The sequence below is a fragment of the Chiroxiphia lanceolata genome, chromosome 12 (genome assembly GCF_009829145.1).
Source record: "Chiroxiphia lanceolata isolate bChiLan1 chromosome 12, bChiLan1.pri, whole genome shotgun sequence".
In the NCBI taxonomy this organism is placed as follows: domain Eukaryota; kingdom Metazoa; phylum Chordata; class Aves; order Passeriformes; family Pipridae; genus Chiroxiphia; species Chiroxiphia lanceolata.
This window is the reverse complement of record NC_045648.1, coordinates 20,106,609-20,120,547: the sequence shown is the minus strand read 5'-3', so window position 1 is coordinate 20,120,547 and position 13,939 is coordinate 20,106,609. Positions and strand designations below refer to the sequence as shown.

General features: G+C 42.7%; 1 protein-coding gene and 1 long non-coding RNA gene across 5 annotated transcripts in view; one reads left to right on the top strand and one right to left on the bottom strand.

Annotated features, from left to right (window-relative positions):
* Positions 1–13,939, bottom strand: part of RORA (RAR related orphan receptor A) — a 358,029-nt gene that overhangs the window by 47,400 nt on the left and 296,690 nt on the right. The gene's annotated exons all lie outside the window — the stretch shown is intronic.
* Positions 5,349–5,773, top strand: LOC116792975. Its single transcript, XR_004359328.1, has 2 exons — positions 5,349–5,556; positions 5,663–5,773. It is a non-coding gene; the product is annotated as an uncharacterized LOC116792975 (long non-coding RNA).

The window sequence follows — 13,939 nt, the reverse complement described above, 5'->3', positions numbered from 1 at the left end:
TTAAACCTGCAATTACTCATACTATACTACTTTGGGAAGCCTATAATTATTTGGTAGGTTCTTACCAACGTCTAGTCTAGATCATAATTGCTAACACTGCCTCCTTCAAAGGAACTAGTGACTCTGTTAAAATCTGGTTTTTGTTAGGTTCCTACTATACAAAGTGGCTGTGCTCTAATGTTATGATCTGTATTCAGTTGAGGAGGAAAACCAAGCTGATTTATGTCATAATCTTGAGCCTTTGAGCAAGGCCTGAACAAAAAAAAAATGAATACAACAATCCCACATGCTTCTTTTGAGGCTTCTGAGGTGGCTGGGTTGGAACAGGGACCGTGGCTGTGGCTGACACAGGCCAGAGTTTTTTTGCCACACAAGTTTATGGCACTGAGGACCATGTGTAACACTCTCTCACTCTCGCAGGCAGGCCTCACACTCCAGCCACAAGACAAACAAGCAGAAAAGCTGGGTTCAGCAACAATGACACCAAAAAAGATTTTCAGGGGTCACGGGGCAGTTGAAGCTATCATCCTCATGTTAAAAATGTTAACAGCAGTCATTAAAAGATGTTTTGCTCTCTTCTGTAGCATTTTTTTAGGTATGAGATCTCCTTCTTTCAGTCTCCTTTTAAATATCATTGGCACCCTTCTTCCTGCCTTAGTCATCAACAACTAAGTTATTAGCATGCCAAGGTCCTGCATAAATTTTTGTGGACTTCTGATGTAGTTGGGATGAGGGCATCATTCCACACTCACAGGTTCTCCTACGCTGCAGCCCTTCAAGTGAAGGATTGGGTACATACTCTGCTCTGAAAGCTGACAATTCACCCCAGAACAGTAGTTTGGGAGCCCTCTGAACACCTCTTTAGAGAGAGGGGTCAGCACTGCAGGGTTCTCCCCATGTGTCTGACTTGCACGTGGAAAGTCACGGCAGAAACCTCCTGGAGATGATACTCCACCTAAAGACTAAAAAAACATGCACACAATTCCAACTGGTCTTTTCCAGGGATCCACTCAAGGCAGAAAGGCAGAGTAATGTGTGCTCACACAGGCCACCAAGGTGAGAGTGTGGCACTGAGCTCCTCACTTACAGCACTTTATTCCCTTTACAAACATACCTATCCTGGCAACCATGCTCCTCTCTGGCTGCATTTGTAACTGCTCAGAAATACTTTCATTTCAAACAGAAAAAGATGATATAGAGTCAAGCATTTTTAATGGTATCAACCACACAAGAAGAACGTGCCATGCAGGGAAGATCTAAAACATCCCCACAGTAAGAACTGATTCAAAGCCTCCCCTGAGCTCCTCAGCCACCACATCACTGTACTTTGGGTGGGCTCTGCAGACACAGGGAAAACTCCAAAGAAAGAAGAAACTAGAACTTATTTTGGTTAAGGTCCTGATGAACTAACTCCACAAGCATTTCAGCCAGCACAAACCCCCAGTCACCGAACAGAGGTGGCCTCCCCTCCTCCCCTAGTGCCTGCACAGCTCTCACTGCAAGGGCCCAATGAGGAGTAACTCAGGTTGAAACTCTGTTCTTTGGGGGATTAACTTTAACCTGAATTGGTTTCCTGACTTAACTCCCCACGTGACTGCGGAGATGCTGCTGGTGCTCACACAAGGGAGGGGTGCATTTGTTTGGCAATGCCAGCTTAGGGGAGACTAAAATACACAGAGCTCAACTCTCGGGCTGCTGGATTGGTATGAGGAGATCTGGGGTAGCAGGCAGAAGGACAAGGAACCCAGGGTTAGTTTTCCAAGAAACAGAATAGTCTGTGAATAAGTCATTGGTTTCTACAGCCAGTATTGCTGTGAAACTTGAAGCAAGTCACTTATTTGATGTGTCAATTCCTCAGCTGTGAAATGAGGACAGCGCTTCCTTACATCACCAAAGTGTCGTAAGTTGAAAATTAATGACTGAGGCACTTGGACACTGGTGCTGAGGGCCAAGTCAGTGTGCAGCTACAGAGCTGAGTGATTAGTGACAGGGAGGGACTAAAGAATCAACATATTATTTCTGGTGGACTATTTCCTTAGAGGATAAAGCAGAGTAACTGCTACTTACTTGATTGCAAGGAATTGAAAGAGCTCTCTGTAGCTCCCTCGTGGGTGGACACCTAAACAATTAAATAGCCATGACCTAATTTTAGCCAGAAACCTTATGTCACAAGGAATTTACAGGGAGGCGTCTTCTGTATGTGCAAAAGTAATTGCACTGTGGAAGGATAGCTGACCAATGCGTTAATGTAGTTGTACAACATTTAGAGACAGACTGTATCCCACTCTCCTTCCTCATATTCCCAATTCCAAAATTTCTGACCATAAAACTGCATGATAAAAATATCATAGGACCAGGACTGAAAGAAATTCTGTGAACATGCTGCTCCCAGCATCGGCATGATGGAATTGGTTCAAGGAAAATTTACATAAAAAGAAGTGTAAGGCTGGTAGGAGAGGTTATAATCCAATCTCACCTTGTGTGTGACAGAGACCATGGAATATCACCAGTGGGTTTTGCATGATGCCTATACACACCAGTGATACAGAAGGTACTTCTTTTGAAGTGCCATTATTATGCACATACAGCCATCAAGTGATAGAAAACACATCCCAGTTCTAAAAGAAGTTGTTCCAACAGCTTGTTTTCCTCACAGTTACAACCTGTCCTTTCCTTCTAGCCTGAACTTTCCTGCCTTCCTTCAGAAGCATATGGGAAACATTTCTTCCTCTTAGGCTAACTCAGGATTGGTACCACAGGATTGGAAAGCTGGGACTCGAAGTCCCTGTGCTGTGACAAGCACGGTGTGTGAGCCAGGGCAAGTCACAGAACTAGCAGGGTTACAGCATGTCCAGCTTCTGTGAGATGTGTCAGGCTCACTGCAAACACCAGGAGCTAAAGGATTAAATAACTTCATGGAGCTGGGCACATGCCTTTCTGTAATTCAATTCTTACCTGCAGAACACCAGGATTAGAGGCTTCCTATCTGTGAGGATCTATTAAATACCATATTGCGCTTGGATACATGAATAGGAACAGAAGCCACGTAAATACTTCAAGCGGTAAATAGTGTTTCAAGTCTTACTGAGCTTATTATGTCTCAAGAGCTCATTATGTCCTTACTAGATTAGAGAGCACATATTCAAAAAACAAACACAAACCTAAGGAAAGCAAGAATCCCCAAAGAAAGCTTTCAAGTTGAAATACCAACCTCAAGATTTTTGCTCCTGCCTTATGATTTTGAGACATCGGGCTGACAATCTAAAAATCCCCAGACAGAGTTAACACTGGCATTCTGTTTCCTCGGTCCTCTTGGCCAGGGCATCAGCCCTAAATAATAATTATTATGAAGATGTATCAGTGGGTTAAAAAAAAAAGTGTCAATAGAAAGTGAAAATCCTGAACCATCTGGCTCAGCACTGAAGAGCACTGACATGTCTGCAGCCAGCCTGGCAGTTTGCACTCAAACTGCTGGGAATTTTTGTTGGCTCAGTACAGAGTGGGACTGAGTGCACCCTCAGCAAGTTTGCCAACAACACCAAGCTGTGCTGGGCAGCCCAGCTCTGGGGCCTCCTGTATAAGAAGGACGTGGAGCTGCTGGAGCGAGTCCAGAGGAGGCCTCGGAGATGCTCCAGGGCTGGAGCCCCTCTGCTCTGGAGCCAGGCTGGGAGAGCTGGGGGGGTTCACCTGGAGAAGAGAAGGCTCCAAGAAGACCTCAGAGCCCCTTCCAGGGCCTAAAGGGGCTCCAGGAGAGCTGGAGAGGGACCTGGGACAAGGTTAAGGGGGAATGCCTTCAAACTGAAAGAGGGCAGCTTTAGACTATACATCAGGAAGAAATCCTTCCCTGTGAGAGTGGGGAGGCCCTGGCACAGGTTGCCCAGAGAAGCTGTGGCTGCCCCATCTCTGGAAGTGTCCAAGGCCAAGTTGGATGGGGCTTGGAGCAACCTGGGCTAGTGGAAGGTGTCCCTGCCCATGGCAGGGGGGGTCAGAAAAACATGATTTTAACATCCCTTCCAACCCAAACTGTTCTGTGGTTCTATGAATGCACAAGAATTGTGGACCTTCCAAAGCACATCCTTCTAACTTCATGGGTAGAGAGTTCAGCACCCTGCAAATTGTACCCAGGACTCAAATCTTCAGTGTTGCATCTGCTTTTGTTCAACTCCTTATTTTCTGAGTTTGTGTGGTTAGGCACTGAAACGTGAATCTCTTGATTCCTGGCTACAACACAGGCTTCTTGTGTGGCCCAAGCCACGTCCCTCAAGCTATACTTCAGTCCCCTCCTTGGCAAACAGGTAAAACATCCCTCAGTGATGTTTTATGCATAAATTAACTCATGGAAGCCGGTTTTTCAAAGAGTTCACTAATTAACATTATAGACAACCCTGCAGATAAAGAGATTGTCAGAGCTCTGTCTGGCAACTCTGGCCCAGGGAAACAGTGCATTCCAGAAGTGATGATAGAATCTACATACAATTCCAGAAAGCCAAGTTTACTGAATTCCACAAGGTTATTTTTTAGGAATGTATACTTCTTAGCAACATAGCATAAGGATTTCATACAATGTAGGGTATCTCCTACACTTATTTTTACTTGGAATGAAATGGCACCATCAGTTTTCAGCACAATTTATATGTGTTATCTTGACAAAATTTCCCTGGAGAAATCCTGAAACACTTAGCAGATCCAGAACAAAGACTTTAATGGTGGAGACCCTGTTTTTCACAAATATACATTTACAAGTTGCTGGAGAATGCAAGGAGAGTTCTACAAAAGGCATGTTGATTATCCTACACTTTCAGATGTAAGCTCAACAGGGTAGATAATGTATTTTTCCTGTGTTCATACAGTGCCTGGTATCTTACTTGTGCTTAGAATAAAGTCCACAGATAACTTCATTTTCTAGGATTCATAAACCAGTATGATATCTAAGTACAAAACTTGGGTATAAAACAAATTAAATAAAACACAAATTTTACCTCAGGATGACCAGAAATAGAATAGCAAGAGGATCAAACATTACTTGTTCTGCCTACACTGACTAAAGAGGGTAAACTGGGAAGAGACTAAACCACAAATTTTAGCTGTTTCTTTGCTTTCCTTCAAGTAGTACAGGATATAACCTGACAGTTCTACAGTCTTCACCATCACATGATTTACTTAACCTAAAAGCTGAAAACCTTTTAAGCTCATCTCATTTTAAAATACACATAAATTGAAATAGTCAATATTGAAAGACAAACAAGAGGAAGTTTTTACTAAGTCTGCAATTACATATTTCAAGAGCCACTGAAAAATGGCTCCTGAAAATAGGAGCTGAAATGTGCTTTCAAACAACAGCTGAACTTCTGTCACAAGTTATTGCCGAGCCTACATACCAAATACTTCGAGTTTTCTTTGAAACTTAAGAGCTTACTGATTACAGGAACTAAATAATAATTACTGCCTTTGATTTTAAGACCATAATCCAGGACTGGAAAATGGATTTGTCACTGTTGCTGCGCACCAGTGAATTCACTTGCTTCGTTTCCAATGTAACAACACGACCATCTCACTGTAAGGCAAAGATCTGAGCTAACACAGCCAACAAACTGTAATTTTTTAGTTTCTCAGTCAAAACTCAGGTGAACTTCATCTTTGTTTGTCTTTTGTTTGCATACAGGTGGTGTAATTAATCCACAAAAAGCTGTTGCAACATGAACGACACTCAAAATCAGCACGCACAAATATTGTCATTAAGTTTATTTGGAAAAATAAATGGCCTATGATTTCATGACCAGCCAACTAATCAACACCGTGACTTTCCTGAAGCCCGTCCTGAACTCCACGTTGTGCAGTGTTCTGTGAGGGAGGAGGGCCCGTCTGCTCCTGCTCCCCTCTGTCCCAGAGCGGACAATCCGGAGCTGAACCTCCACCAGGGCTTCCCTCACACAGTCCTACAGCTGGAACTGGGCCAGCACGAGGCTTCAGTGGGTCCAGCCCGCTCACATCTTAGTGCCATCCAGGGGACTCACCATCTTCACATGGAAAAGAAAGGAAGGCTTTCCAGAGCAAATACAACCATTACAACACTGTACCTTTCAAGTACTGGGAATCACGTTTTTATGTGAGGGAAGGGAGAAGTGTCCTTGCTCTAACAAACTAGACATGCCACTGCTAAATTAAACTATTAAACTTTTAGAATATACACTAGTAGGGCAACTAAAGTAGCATTTTAGTGATGATGCAGCTTTGAATCCTCCCAGTGAGGCAGCAATACCAACTTTTTAAACCATTCAGCTGTTTTAGGCTTGTCTCACTGAGCTTAACAATTAGGGAATTTTTGACCAATATACTTTTACACTGCAAGCGGAGGCAGCAGGAAAGAGGCAAGTACCTGCTGGAGGCAGAAACTCCAGTCATAATCCAGACTAACAGGGCAGACAGAGCTCTCACGTGTGTGGTGCCTGAGTGAGAGGAGTTGGAAAACACTCATATCAACTGCCCTGTGATTTTCAACTTTGCCCTTAAAATTTCCAGTCTTCCCCAAACTGAAGAGAGCAGTTTAACTGAGCCTATGCAAACAGAGGATTACTAGCCCCTTATCTATGCTAGCGATCCTCTGAAATGAGGTGTTACCCAGGAGAGCAGTGGGAAGGTACAGGGCTTGCCACTCCTAGGTGGTACCTGACTTAAATACATTCCCACGGTTTTTCACACTGCCAGAGAGGGGGAAAAAAAAAACCCAGCACCAAACAAGCCAGGCCAGCAGTGGCTCTCTGAGAAAGCTGTGAAGAAGCAGTTGCAGCTCCCACCATCTGGTGCAGTGGGGGAATGACCCTCCCCTTTCCCCAGCCTCCCCCTGGGGCCCAAGAAAGCCGAGGTGGCCCTACAGTTGGGGGGTGCCAGGCTGGCAGGGGAAAGGCTGGCAGCAGCTCTCCCAGAGAGGTAGGAACGATCAAGGAATAAGCAATGACTCACACCATATGATTTATTGCCGGGCAACGTTCCCAAACGTGTTAATAAAGTTGCAGCCAAACAAATGCACATCCCTTAGGTCTTGTCTTTGTTCCAGCATGGCCAAGACAATTGAGTATTATTTTCAAGTAAAACAAGGATGAGATTCTAGACAATATTTCTACCACAATTAATATTTATGTTTCACTGTTCTACTTCACAGCACTGCCAACCCTTGAGTATTCAATAAAAAAAGGCACAAAACAAGAAAGAAGCGAGCATACACACAGACACAAAGTCGTAAGATTTTTAACAAATATTTTTGAGTTGTTCTATCTGAGTTTCAGCTTATCTTGGGCACTTTCAGGTGACAAATACAACAGATAAAAACACTCCATCATCACATCCGACTGAAGCAAGATGCCAATACAAAACCAGTTAATTCTGCGTCAGGTAGCAAACAGCTTAATAGTTCATGGCAAAGCTCTTCTTGGAGGTCTTCTGGAAACTGAGAAAGAGAAGGAAGGGGAAAGAGGCCAAGGAGTTGTTAGAACTGAAACGTTTAGTTGATCAGCAGTGAAGCTCTGGGGAAGCAGTGATGAAGCACAAAAAGTTGTGACAGGTTTCTGTCAGCAGCCCACTCAGGTTTCACATCCAAGCGGGTGACAAAGGTGTTTCCATCTCTGAGCTTTCACAAGCACTGACAGAGAAACCAGAGTCACACTTTGGCTTCCAGTGGGGCACTGAATCATGAGGGACATGAGACACATTGCACAGGGCAGCTCTGGGAGGGACAGCAGGGATGAAGCTGTCAGAAGGCCAGGGAAGCACAAAGGAATGATGCAGCTGGGAGGATACACTTTGGATCACCCACAGGTAGTTTCTGCATTGAGTCTGGAGAGTCCTTTGTTTCAGAGACTAGATAAGCCATGTCTTAGATGCATACAACCACAATATATTTACAAGCTGTATCCATGATTAAAACCACCAGAAATATTTTTAAATGATAGCTGAGAATGAGTATATCCCTTTCCAAAAGCCAGAACTGAACAAAGGCAGAGGGGTGAGCAGAAGAAACACACTATAAAGTGTGTAATTTAAAAATGAAAGCATTTTCCAGCATGAATTATGCTTCTCTTATGGATGAGCAGAAAAAACATGTTATCAAGTAGTTTGTCAAGTAAATGCAATGAATTAATGAAAAATCAACTGATCTACCAGATTTTATTAGATGTAGTGATTTTACAGCCCTCCTACAGCCAACCCTTAGGAACTTCCCTACCTCAGCTTCCATTCACCCTTACAGAAAGAGTTAAGCAGTGAATATAAAGGTACAGCTTCTTACAGATAATCAAGGTCAACCATGCTTCTAGCACACATACCTCAAAAATCATCATCTCTATCTCACTCTTTTTTCATTTCTATTTCTGTGCATGTTTTATAACGTACCTAACATTACTACAGTAGTACATGTATACAATTTATAAAAAAAATACATACATTGGGGTGCACATTCAAATTTATTTATTTTTTAATGATGGGGGTGCATGAGTTTGGAGACCACTGTTCTGAGCAACCTGATACACCAGAAATAACATCTACTGGCTACCTGTGTTAACAAACAGACCAGCACTGGGTTCTCCTCTTGAAGATGCAGTCAGGAGAAAGGATAGATGGATAACTTGTTCACCACTGTCACTACAGCAGAGCTGAGGAACCACGCTTTTGGACGAGGACCTCGTACACACAAAGCATAATATATAATAAATGCAGATAAAAAGATGGATCTTTAATGGAAGTACAAAACCGTATCTTCTTTTGCATTTTCCTTGCTCCCTACTATTTAGCTCCAAAACTTGTTGGCCAGCTCACTTCACTGTAATTCTGGTTTTGCACACCTCATACATGATTTAGACGGTGACTGCTGTGTTTTGTAAAATAACTTGTTTAAGAGTAATTCCAGACAGCTTTCTTGCTTCATGCTGGTTCATTTTCATCAACTCAGCTTTACTAGGCAATCTACATGCAAGGCAGAGGTTTCACTGACAGGTTCCTCAACCGTAGCCTGTGGTTGATTTCTCGTTAATCACGCTGGTAACCAGAACAGTTTGCACGAGTTCGGAGAGCTCAGGATACACAACTGAACCCTGCAGATGCTGCAGCAGCTTGGTACAGTAACGTCACATCTCCTGCCTCCAACAGAGCAAATCTGAGAGCAGCAGTTTCTCCTCAAGTAAAACAAAACCAAGAACAATTTTGGTTTCCTGAGCGTGCCGATGTTTGCCTGCCGGTGCCCTGGCACAGACTGCCACGGGGTGCTGATGAAACCCAAAATGTTTTGGGGTGGGGGGCAGGGGGCACAGCTTTAACAGACCAGATGTGAATTTTGGTGGATTGAAAAACAACTACAGCCCATCTCAAGAGATGGTTTCTTCCAGTTGTCACAACCCTGTGGTATGCTTGGAACTATTCCAGAAGGCCACTAAAGGAACCAAGATCTCTTGAAGAACTGAGCATGCAGTGCTGGAAAGGCACAGCACAGAGGTGTCCTGGAGGGCCCTGTCTTTCATTCCTTCACAATGATCTCAAACAGTTGGCTACAAAGGGCCTAAAATGCACAGTTGTGTTGTTACCCCTCACGACACTGATAAAGAGATTAAATAAGGCACTGGCAGCTTGTTTTCAAAGGAGGGTGAAAGAAGAACACAAGAAAGTGAATTAGAGATGAAGAACCTTAACATGAAGGAGAAGAAATGAAAGTAATGAAATGAAAGAAATGAGAAACTAGACAGCAAAGGGAAGAGGATCAGGCAATTACACAGCACTTCAGCAGGATGACAGTTCTGCATGCAGCCTATGTGATCCCAGGGCAACAGGGACCCCCAAGCAGGAAAATTCTTACATCTACCTAAATGGAAGAGCCAAAACGGAAGGATAAAGATGGAAGTGGCAGAAGTACCATGCTCCAGTCTAAAAATACACACACTACGGATTTCCCAAGCTGTCTGTGGGGAGCTGCAATCAGCAATGCTTAGGTTTGTTATGCCCTCTCTCAAACTCCTGAAAAGACAAAATCCCATTAATAGAGTGTAAGAAGCAGGCTCACACAAGCTGCATTAAAATCCACTGTGTTTTGATTATATCTAGATTTTAGTTTTGATGACCAGTTAGTACTTTATCATAAGCTTCATACAATATATATACACTATAAGAAGTTTTAAGTTTTCTTTCTTACATTAAGTTGTTTGAACGTAGCAAACCAATTTTTCAACTGAACACACATCAGAAGAAATTTACCTTGAAAATTTACCAATCTGACAAGAGTTAATGAATTTATGATTAAAAACCAAGGTTGTTTCTTTCTCTGTACAAACTAGCAGGCTCACTGATATTATTGCAAAGACCTTAACATGATAAAAGCAAAAAGCATTAAGTGTATTAATGTCTGTTCAAAATGAATTGTCTTTGCAGTCTAGCAGTGCATTATCTAGCTTCTGTTCACACTTCTTTGATTAAAACAACAACCACCAACCCAAGAAACCAATCACTATTCGTAGCTTAAGAGGCCCAAAGCCTCTTCACAAAACAATTCTGTTGTCACTTTTATATAGGGTTAGTTGATGCTTTCCCCCTCCTTTTTTCAGTGAGCTAAATATAATTAATAACTTCAAAATGGAATTAGTTCAACAGCATTTGGCTGAAAGCATTTATTTATATGAATCCAGTTATAAACCATAACTCAAAGGCACATTGTAAAGAAATTTACTTCACTGAAAATTCCAATAGCAGCCTTCTATATAAAAGTGGTATTAGAGCTTAGACATTGGGACAGTCAACATAAATTCTGATTTTAACAGGCTTGGATAAACATATAAATTTTGGCTCAGTGAGTCTGCTTCAGCTGTCAATACTCTGAAATAGATACAAGCTTTAACAAACCTTTAATTCAAAAGCCCATTACTGTACCAACTGAAACAGAAAGACGAGTATCAAAGAGGAGTTCCTCCCCACTTTCATGGTATTACTTCTGTAAGACATCAATTGATCTACAGCCCTTGAAAGAAAACAACTCGCCTCCCTCTCCTGGATAAAAGTCAGTGCAGTTTTTTCATCCATCACAGTGTAACAGCATCAAAATACACCTTTTTTGCATCTGCTTAAAACCAGGAAAAGAACACCCTGCAAACCACAAAGCCATTCCATGACATGTCAATTTACTTCTTCTGACACATTCACTACAGAAAAAAAAATGTTTTCATTAAAAAAACCAGCACCAAAACTAAATGAGAGAAATGAGGAAAAAGAGAAGGAAGAATTTTGACAGATGGAAGTCCTTTGCCAGATGAACATCAGATCATTGGGACAGGATGTGAAAAACAACTGTGACTGCTGAGGAGGCTGAAGAGCACTGGGGGTGCTGTGCCCACTGCTCCGTGGTGGATTCCAGCCCCCCCTGCTCCCTGTGACCCTGTCACACAGCCTGGCCCTGCTCCTTTGGGAAGGGCAGGGCTGAGGGCACCAACACACTCACGGCCCCAGCACAGAACATCTGTCCAGAGCATCCCACTGCATCCTCACCTTCTGCACTGGACAGGATTCCTCTCAACCAGGGCCATTTAGGCAGTGTCCTGAGATATAAAACATTGCCAGACTACCTGCTGGTTACTTAGTAACTAATGACATTCACAGCATTTAGCAGAGCCTGATGAATTGTGTAACCAACTTCATTTACCCTCTCTGGCATTAAAATCAGTTACTGTGAATAAACATGTTTTAAAATACTTAGGTGGATTCTTTAATTCAAAAGAACAATGTACTTGGAACTCCTCTTGATGGCATTAACAGGCAGGTAAACAATTTTCATTTTCTCTCCCCCAGTGCTGTGGGTATTGTCCCTTTTAGAATACAGTCCTTGGTTTCTTCTTGCGTCCTAGATGCTCTTTTCTCTGAAAAACACCATAGTATTTACATTCAACTTTCTCTTTTTGATGGAAATGCTTTTAATTCTTCCAGTGATAAATCCCCTTTGATTAGGTTGTTCAATTACCTGTTCTCATCATGAAAAGAATATAATTTTGAGTAGCAGTAATAAGCACAGCTTCACTGAGAGACCTAATTTCATTGCTGGCCCACATGAAAGGAGGGAAGAGTTCTTCCCCAGTGTTATCAGCAAGGCAGCGCAGAGAAGCAGCTCAGCCTCCCTGCACTGGTGACAGGAACCCCTCACGTTTGATGCTCACAGGCAACTCCACCGATGTGAACACAAACACAAACAGGAGCTGCTACAGCAACCCAGGAATTCAACTCCTGCCTTGGGACAGCAAAATAATTCTGAGAACAAATGCAAACACCTAAAATACAGTAGGTTTGGAATAATTTCTCCCCTTCTACCAATGTGATTTATGAGCATTCAAACTGCTTGGGACATGATACTGTTCTCAAAAGGAAGAAATGAGTAGGTACTTAAAACCACATGAATCTCAAGAAGACTTTCCACTGACACTGCTTACAATGGGCTTAATTACTTATGGGAAGAAACCATCCCACTGTATATATGCCCGAATATTTGAAAAACAAGTAAAGGGAATAAAAATTAAAATCTTGTTTGCAAAGCACTGGATTAGGAGAAAGCAATCTGGGTTTTGTGTCTTTGGATAAATCTGTTAGATAGTTGGATCAAAGCAGTCCTTTGTGAAACAGACACTTGACAGAGATGTTTGGAGACTTGGAATATTTTCCAAAGTGATAACAATTTTGGTATCCAGCTTAAGACAAGTTTGAAAGCATTTTCTGAAAACTGGAATTAATGATAATTAAATTAATTCTTCTCCCACATTACATCTGGTGATTATATTTGAAGTCGTGCTATGTAATTTCAATTATTAAGGTGCTTTTACACTAGAAGCAGATAAGAGTCCTCAGAAACTGTAAAACTTCCATCAATGAAAAAATGCTTGGCTGACAAAAACTGCCTCAAATTCAGAAGTAATGCCTTGGCCAGTGCATTGCAGAGCTTCTCCTGTGACAGACACAGCTCCATGCCAGCTTTGGACATGCTCCTGGAACTTTAACTTTAGGCTCCGAGGAGACAAGCTGGATATGTGTGCGTGTTGCCCATTCAGGAGATCCATTCACATGCAAAGAGATCCCAGCGACTGCTAACACAAAACTCTGCTAACACAAAACTCCAACTCAGCACAGCCACCAGATCGCTGGGGCTGCGGCAGCAGCCCAAGGGAAGAAGTTAAGCCACACAACCCCACATTATTTTTGCTGGCACCTCCCTAAGAAATTTTTCAATTCAATTCAATGAGGGGAAAAAGAAAAAGAAGCATTGAAGGATTTCATTTTGGGATTTTGGTTTTACGAGCTGCTGGCAGCTCTCCCTGAGCAAGCACATACACACACTCCTTGGAATAACAAGCTGTTAACCCGACAGTTTGGGCACTCCAAAGGTGGGAAAGTCTCTAATAGTTTGTTGTTGGGTTTGGAGGGGTTTTTTTTAATTCAAAAGTAAAGTCTTGCAGAAGTTCCTTCGATTTAGCATATAAATTGAATTCATTTGATTGGGCTTTCTAAAATGTAAAACTCTTGTCTGTTCCAAACACAGTCTATGCCAACAAGCAGGTCAGAACTTGACACACTGGAGTGAAGAAAGCTCCACCTTTCCCCAGCACAGCACTGACACGTCTGCAGTTCACTGCTCACGGTGAGGTACCTGCACAGCCACTGCATTTACGGCAGAGCAGTGCTCACTATTCACAACCCATTATTATGATTTCCCGAGCAAGGGTTGCTGTCAGCACGCTGAGCACCCCCAGCTCTCCCAGCACCCCCGTGTGCAGCACTGAGCAGTGCTATTAGAAGGACCCCGGGGTGTTGCAAGATCCAGATAAAGCCACTTAGTCGGTAAAGCTCTTCAAGTACAGCTCATTTCTCCCCATCAGCAGGGCAAGGCAACAGATATAGAAATGGGCCTCCTTAAAAATAGCCACATTATATT